Genomic DNA, 8,887 nt, shown 5'->3' with positions numbered 1-8,887 from the left:
GATTTAATTATAGCAGGGATTGTGGGGCTGGCGTGGGATCAGGCAGTGTTTCATTCTGCTGTGCATGGGGTCGCTATGAGTCGGAAATGACTCGACGGCACTTAACAACAACAACAACAGCAGTACTCTGAGGAGACAAGCACATTCCTTTTTCTGAAGAATCTTCTGTTCTGGTTGGAATTTTGAGCTTTTGTATCCATAAGCAAAGCTCAGTCCAGAGCAAGCAATCAAATTGCAGCAATTTACATCAGCTCGCAGTATCAAGCATCTTCTTCATTCAGTCAGATTCTGGTCAGCTCAGCCCTAGCCATCCAAGCTAGGTCAGGTCATAGGTACCACCCTTACACTTGGGACTTCACACACCTCCCAGCACTTCAGACCAGCCAGGCCTTCCTCTCATGGGCTAGGTCATGAGGTACCAAACTCTGTTTCTTCATTGCTGCACCTTCCCCACTTCCACTTATCAAGTGGACCCAGGTGGTCACAAGCCAGTATTGTTGTTGTTATGTGCCGTCAAGTTGGACCCAACTCATATCGAGTCAGCCCTGACTCATAGCAATCCCTCCTTGGGTTGCCAAGGCAGTATCACTACAGAAGTAGATTGCCCAACCTTCCTTCTGAGGAGTGACTGGTGGGTTTGAACTGCCAGCCTTCTGGTTATCAGTCAAGTGCCTTAGGCACTATGCTACCACAGCTCCCATCTACTCATTGGCTTCCTTTAACATCCAATCCTGGAAGGGGTTTTTTTCATGGACCAGTCTTTCCTGCCTCAATGTACCCAAACACAAACCTTGAAATTCAAAAAGCAAAATAGCATTCTTTTTCCCCCATGCAAGTCCTTCCTTCAACTGTAAATCTTCTGTTGTCCTAGCAGTTCTGGGTGGGTCTGCATTTCTTTTCAAATGCAGATTTCCTGGGTGGGGGCTTAGGTACTCTCTACAGGGACTATTGTGTTCAAACAGCTTGTGTTTCTTTGGGGCAAATCCTAGTTCCCCTTTTAACATATCCAATTAAGTAGTGGCTGGAGGCCTCAGAGTTAAACACTCTTTATTATCCATATCCAGTATTCATTTCTAACATAAAACTAGGTAAGAGAACATTCAATATCCATGGTACATTCAGATAAACATATAACTCAAAGCACATACCCTTTTTAAAACATTCCAGTTTCATCTTCTCTCCACACCTAGACTATCTTCCCATTCTATGCAGATGGCCTTGGGCTTCTGGCTGGGGATAACCACTAGACCTTGGCCTCCCTATCTATCACCTCCTTTAATTGGACTGGCTCTTGCCCCAAGCCAGTCTAGGTGTGGCTTGTCTCCCCTTGTTGTTGTTATGTGCATGGAGTCATAGGGACCCCAGTATCACTACTGAAGTAGATTGCCCAACCTTCCTTCCGAGGAGTAGCTGGTGGGTTTGAACCACCAGCCTTCTGGTTAGCAGTCAAGTGCCTTAGGCGCTATGCTACCAGAGCTCCTAAAATATAGAACGCTTCACGAATTTACATGTCATCCTTGCTCAGGGGCCATGCTAATCTTCTCTGTATGGTTTCAATTTTAGTATATGTGCTGCCAAAGTGAGCATAAGTTGCAGCTTAACATCTTTTTCTTTTCAGCCATTAGAGGTAATAATAACTAAAGTAACTATCTAAGAAACAAAGGTTTCACTTCCAAGATCTCTTCCTTCTTTCTCTTACAAAGTGCCATGCTTCTGTGAGTCTGGAGCCATTGCAGTGAATCCAACTCCTGACTCCAACAGCAAAATGTGCATGGGGCAGTGTCCTCTGACCACCTGTAACTTCATAAGGGGAATAGAAAATCACCATCAGCAGCATCAACCCAAAGTTGATTCCTATGAAGTAAGACATGCTGCCACCCTCCAAACTTTTTACCAATTCTGACAAGAACCATCCCTTCCCACATCAGTCCACTTCTCTGCTGGGTTCTATTAATTCGTTGCAATGGTCACACAGAAGTCATAGACAATACTCATGATTGTGGGATTAATTAAGGAAGTAATTAAGGTTCCAAAGCTCAGAATACAGCTCTTAGATTAAGACAACCTCCCCTCTGCCATGCCCATAGGCATGGCATGCCTCTCTGGCTTTAAGCTTCTCAGCCTGGCCTCTGCCCTGCTCTAGAAAGTGTTACAAAGCTTTTTTAGCTCTGCCAGTATGTGCAACCCACTCTGCCAGTAAGCCTCCTGCCCAAAGGCACTCAGCTTTCTTGCTTCGTGGGCTACCAAGCCTGCCATGCTTTCTTGTTCTGGTCTCTTGGTTCTGCTGCCTCTATCTCTCTGCCAAGGAGGTCCAGCTCAGGGATCTCAGGTCTAAGGATGTGCTTCACTCCTGGTTCTTCTCTGTTTGTCTGGTAGTGAGATCCTCCCTTCTGCCTCTGAACAACAACAACAACAAAAAACTCACTGCCATTGAGTTGACTTGACTCATAGTGACCCCTCCCTGGGTTTCTGAGGTGGTATTTCTACAGAAGTAGATTTCCCAATCTTCCTTCCAAGGAGTGGCTGATGAACCACCAGCCTTCTGGTTAGCAGTCAAATGCCTTAGGCACTATGCCACCAGAGCTCCTTTTCTGCCTCTAGGAGGGCTCATTTTAAGACTAGTGGAATGACAACACTGACCAATTCTCACTTTAGGGTTCCTACACCTTATTTCCATGGCATCATCTCCACAAGGGTGCCATGTACCTTATTTACATTACTAACAAGCTGTCAAGTGCCATTGGTAGGCCACAAATCACCTCACATTTACATAGTTCCACCTAGTCATCTGGTGAGAGTCACAAAGACCATGGCTTGAAGAAGCATACTAAGTAATTTACTGCAACAACTTTTGTGGATCTGGATCTTGTTGTGCTGCCTAAAACTGTCTCATGAGCAAACAATCCACCATTTTGCCTGCTGAAGCCCTGTTGTTGCTGTTGTGTGCCATCGAGTCGGACCCGACTCATAGTGACCCTTCCTTGGGTTTCCAAGGCAGTATCACTACGGAAGTAGATTGCCCCATCTTCCTTCCGAGGAGGGGCTGGTGGGTTTGAACTGCCAGCCTTCTGGTTAGCAGTCAAGTCCTTTGCTACCAAAGCCCTGGGGAGCCAAACTGGGAATGGTCTAAGTAACAGTGTGGAGGAATGATTCTCAGGAGGGAAGGAAGATTGGGTAGATGAACGCAAAGGTGTCTTCCTCCTCTAAAATCCTCTGCCCTAAGGCAATGAAGAGCACAGATATATGTTAAGAGCAGTGTTCCAAGGGACATTAAAAAAACAGGAATGTTGGTTTCTTAAAATCAAATACAGAATTGTAGCTACTTTTTTGTAAGTACTTTCATATTTGAAACAAATAAGACGGAACCACATGAATGTGTGTATTCACATGTATAGAAACATATGTGGCAGAAATATAATTTCTGAGCTCCAGAAACAGTGGGTTAGGAGGCAGGTGAGAGATTGGATGGAGTTTTGGAATACAAAGGGAACGGGTGCAACAAATCCATTTTATATTTTATAGCAGGGGTTTTCAAATTATGATCTTCAGGCTGAGGTGCAGAGAATTACTTAATATGGCCTTTCTGGCCATAGGCTTTGTAACTCCCACCAAATGATTAAGTGGGACTATGCAAATGTGGCTTGCTTGTGGCCCACCAAGGTTATTGGATAGTTGCTAATAATGTAAATAACATGCTTAGCACCTTTGTGGAGAGGCAGAACCATGCAAATAAGGTGTTTGGAGCCATAATGTAGGGATTGGTTAGCTTTACCATTCCTCTAGGCTTAAAATGAGCCATCCCCGAGGTGGACTACCATCAGGAAAGAAGAGGAAGGAGTCGAGTACAACCTTTGGATCTAAGATCCCTGTGCTGAACCTCCTTGACCCAGGATACGGAGGGATTGCTTTAACACTTTGCTAAGATGGTGAGAGATGGCAGGAAGCAGTAGCAGAGAAATGGTGGCAGCAGACCTGGCAGCAGGCCCAGCAGGAGACCCAGTAGGAGACCTGGCAGGAGACAATGCAGTGGGCTTGGGAGGAGGGAGAAATCTGAGTTCCTTTGGTCAGGAGGCTTGCTGGCAGAGTAAGGTGCCTCTCTGGGCACCTATCTTCAGGTATAACAAGTAACACTGGCCCAAGCAGGGCAGAGACCAAGGCCAAAGACAGATCTCTCTGCCACACACCTGATAAGAGATTGTCCTATCAGAGAACTGTGTCCTGGGTCATTTCTGATCCTGAATTTAACCTGTTACTACCCCAATAAACTCCATAATCATAAGTATTGTCTGTGAATTCTGTGTGGCAATTGTAATGAATTACTGAACCCAACAGAGAAGTAGAGAGTGCCATGGGAGGGGCACTTGATGGCAAATCAGAGTTGGTAAAAAAGTTGGAGGGTGAAGAAGGCATGTGTGATGTCCACCTCAGAGGAATCAGCCTTGGGCTGTTGCTCTTTATTCTTCTTCTCCCTTTCGAAGTTAGAGGAGGTCAGATGCTGTCCATACAACCATTTTTACACAGTCCAAATGTGGCCCCTTTTTGCATGGCCCATGTACTAAGAATGGTCTTAAATTTGGCTTCATTAAACTTATTTTGAGAACATTGTTGATTCACATGCAATTATAAGAATTATAGAGAGATCTTGCATAGCTTTTATGCAGTTTCCCCCGATGGCAACATCTTAAAAATGACACAATAAATATACAATCAGGAAATTGACATTGATACAATTCAACAACCTTATTGAGATTTCCTCAATTTATATGTATTCATTTGTGTGATTTTACATTTTTAATGGTTGAAAAAAATCAAGGAATAATATTTTGTGAAAACTATATGCAAAAAGGCCAAGGAGGCCACATCTTCTGACCTCCTCTAATCCCACAAGAGGAAGACAGGATTACCAGCAGTAACCCAAGGCCTATTACTGCAAGGCCAGACATGCTGCCTCCCTCCAGCCCTTTCACCAACCGTTCCTCCCAAAGCACCCACCACCTCTCTCCTGGGTTCGATAATTCACTGCAGTGGCCACACAGAGCTCACAGATTATGGGGTTTATTAGGGAAGCACGACAGGCTACAATTCAAGTTCAGGAAAGAACGCTCAGTCTCTCCCAGCCCACCGTCCCTCAGCCAACAGTCTCTCACAGTCTCTTTCCCAGCAGTGCTGCTCCCTCGGTGTCTCACTCAGCAATGTGTCTCAGGAGCCCGTGTCTCTTTCAGCAGCACGTCTTCCTCAACCAGCAGTCAGAGTCCTTTTGAGCTTGGCAGAGTGGCCAAACCAACCAATCATAACAACAGAATTCTAAGCACCTGAGAGTGAGCCTCCCATAACCCAACAGAAAAGCCCAGGTAGATAACATTTACAATCAGGAGCTCCTCAGTTGCTCATTCCACCACTGAGTTTACAATGACTTATGGGTAGAAAAGCCATACTAAGTAATTTACTACACTGCACTATATGAAATTCAAATTTTAGTGTTCATAAATTAAGTTTTACTGGAGTATAGGAATGCTCATTCATTTGTGTTATTTATGACTACTTTTGTGATACAATGCGGAGTTAAGTAGTTGACAGAGATCAATTAATTGCATGGCCTGCAAACATAAAACACTTACTACCAGGCCTTTTATGAAAAATTTGCTGATCTCTGTTCTAGATATAACTAGTTGCATTAAAAAAAAAAAAAGGTTGTGAGTATAAAGTAATTTAGAAGAAATGACTAGACAATATATACGACTTCAGGCAAATAAATCATAATGAAAATTGTTATTTTTAAGGGTGGAATTTACGAAACTTATGTTGGTGTCACCTGGCCCTGCTGGGAACATTAATTGTTCCCAATATGCATATGCTTAGTTCTCACCATGGCATGTTGAGTATTTCATTTTATTTTTTTTAATACCTTAGGTTATTGTACCAACGAAGATGCTTTTGATGCAAGTAACAGAAAAAGCAACTGAATGTAGTTTGAATAACGTTGTTGTTGTTAGGTGCTGTCACATTGGCCCCAACTCATAATGACCCTATGTACAAAAGAACAAAACACAGCTGGGTCTTGTGTCATCCTCTCAATCCTTGCTATGCTTAAGCTGATGGTGGCAGCCACTGTGTCAATCCATCTCCTTGAGGGTCTTCCCCTTTTTTGCTAACCTTCTACTTTACCAAGCATGATATCCTTCTCCAGAGACTCATCCCTTCTGACAACATGACCAAAGTAGGTGAGACAAAGTCTGGCCACTTTCACTTCTAAGGAGCAATCTGGCTATGCTTCTTCCAAGATGGATTTGTTCATTCTTCTGGTAGTCCATGGTATTTTCAGTATTCTATGCCAACACCACAATTCAAATTCATTGATTATTCTTCAGTCTAACCTATTCATTGTCCATGCATATGAGGTGACTGGAAATACCACGGCTTGGGTCAGGTGCACCTTAATCTTCAAAGTGACATCTTTGCTTCTTAATACTTTAAAGAGGTCTTTTGCAGTAGATTTGCACAGTGCAATATGGTGTCTTATTTCTTGACTGCTGTCTCCGTGGGTGTTGATTGTGGATCCAAGTAAAATGAAATCCTTGACAACTTCAATCTTTTCTCTATTTATCATGATGTTTCTTAGTTTAAATAACAAACTTTTATTATTTCTCATTACAATTTTAGAAGGGAGTTGTTTAAATCAATGACTCAAAAATATAACCGAGGACAGAGGTTCTTTCCACTTTTCTACTCTGCCTTCCTCAGCTTGTTCCCAGTCTTGGTCCTTCATATCCTCAAAATGACTACCATAGTTCATGGTGTCCAAAGGCTGGGAGAGGGGAAGAATGAATGTCCTTTCCTCATGTTCCATTGTGAGGGTAAGCAAGAATCTTCCAGAATCCCCCATGGACCCCATCACACATCTCATTGGCCAGAGTTGCTTCATATGCCTATTTTAGCATTGGTAAGTGAAATACAATACCATGATCAACCTACACTAATCAAGATTCATCTGCGGAATGGGGAAGGACCCACTGCTTCTAAAACAAATGGTCATCTAATAACTGAGCAAAATTGTTTGTTTTTTTTAGCCAAGAAAAATGTGGGGAAATGGATGTTGAGAAGCAACAAATTGTGTCTACCATAGTCATAATTTGGATGTCTGTAATGTCAGTGGTAAAACTGATTGTTTTCACTAATACAAGTTTGTAACAATAAAGTTCATATCTGATAAGTTCCTAGTTTAAGAATGTCCGATCTAAGGTCATATGTACACTTGAGGATGGACTGCAATAAAGCCTATTGTATTAAAATTTTGAGTTAACTACAATGGTTCACAATAGCACATCCACACACTGCCTTTGATGCTGATGGAAACATTGAGTGGCTTCAGCAGTTCTTTGGCTCTAAAGAGAACAGCTGTCTGCCTTTTAAAGTCAGATCATCTTGCTGTTAACACTATGTTGACTATGTAGCTTTGTATTTGGCTTAAATTTTCCTATTATTTACCCTTGTAACCATGCCCCCAAAGCATAAATACAATGCAAGTGCTGGTGATGCATCAAAGAAACAAAAAATAATCACAATTGGAAAGAAAGTGGAAATAACAAAGCAATTGGAAAGAGGTGACCTGAAAATTCCAGAGTGGAAAAAGTTTTTGATGAAAAGGACAGTTTGTTGAAGACTCTTGTCTCAAAAAAGCAGGGATGGAAAATTTAGAGGAGCAAAGATCCTAATACAGAGAGGCTCACCAAAATTTATAGAACAGCTGCTACAAGGCCATTTATAACGAGAAAAAGAAAAGCTCTGTACAAATTTCCCTTGATGCCCCTTTCAAGAAATTGATTCCAATAGTAAAACTCTCCTCTTCAGTAGCAGAATCAATCCCTGATTCTCCAGCACAAGGTCCAATATCTCCAAGAGTAGCCATCCCTCCATCATCTTCTACTAAGTCCCATTATTAATGTTGTAATAACATTACCTCACGAATGCCCCTTCCCGTATGCAAGGCATTCATGTAATAAGTGTATGTTAACCTTGAATCGTGATCTTTTTGTTTTGTTTTGTTTTCTAAACTGTTTTAAGAACAGTTTCTTCTCTTTCTTCTTCTTCTTCTTTTTCTTTTTTCCTTTTGCAGTACTCTATACCTACACACTGAGAATGGCACTAGATGGGGCAGTGTTTCATTCTGTTGTTCATAGGGTCACTATGAGTTGGAGCCAATCGACAGCACCTAACAACAATAACCACATACATACACACAGATTCTCTCTCTTCAGTACAGTACCATATGTAATTATTTTTATTTTTACTGTATTATTATTATGTTTTTTAAAAAACCAAAGAAACCAAACTCACTGCCATTGAGTCGGATCCAACTCATAGCGACCCTTCCTGGGTTTCTGAGGTGGTATCTCTATGAAAGTAGATTGCCCAGTCTTCCTTCCAAGGAGTGGCTGGTGGGTTTGAACTTCCAGCCCTCTGGTTAGCAGTCAAATGCTTTAGGCACTATGCCACGAGAGCTCCCAGATATATTTGTAACAATAGTTTATCACCAAAAGCAATAAATCTTCATTATGTACCTACTAGGAGCTCTAGTGGCATAGTGCCTAAGACAATTGACTGCTAACCAGAAGGCTGCTGGTTCAAATCCACCAGCCACTCCTCGGAAGGAAGATTGGGCAATCTACTTCCATAGAGATACCACCTTGGAAACCCAAGAAGGGGTCGGTATGAGTTGGATCCGACCCGACAGCAGTAAGTTTGGTTTGGTTTGACTATGTGCCAGGTACTGGGGACATAACAATTAATAACATAGAAAACCCTTAGTCCCCTTGGGGATTACATTCTAGTGAACAAATTTAGTACCTTAATCTCTAATGTGCCTATTTAATATCTCCTTCCATCTGGG

At 42.3% G+C, this 8,887-nt stretch overlaps 1 non-coding gene across 1 annotated transcript; it reads right to left on the bottom strand.

The window, feature by feature from the left end:
* Positions 1 to 1,480: 1,480 nt before the first annotated feature.
* LOC122150328 lies at positions 1,481 to 1,587 on the bottom strand. Its single transcript, XR_006163607.1, has one exon. It is a non-coding gene; the product is annotated as a U6 spliceosomal RNA (small nuclear RNA).
* Positions 1,588 to 8,887: the final 7,300 nt, after the last annotated feature.

Source organism: Orycteropus afer, unplaced genomic scaffold (assembly GCF_000298275.1).
Source record: "Orycteropus afer afer isolate SDZICR_OR568_19922 unplaced genomic scaffold, OryAfe1.0 scaffold00122, whole genome shotgun sequence".
In the NCBI taxonomy this organism is placed as follows: Eukaryota; Metazoa; Chordata; class Mammalia; order Tubulidentata; family Orycteropodidae; genus Orycteropus; species Orycteropus afer.
Note: the sequence above shows the minus strand (reverse complement) of the source record. Positions and strands in the feature narration are given on the sequence as shown.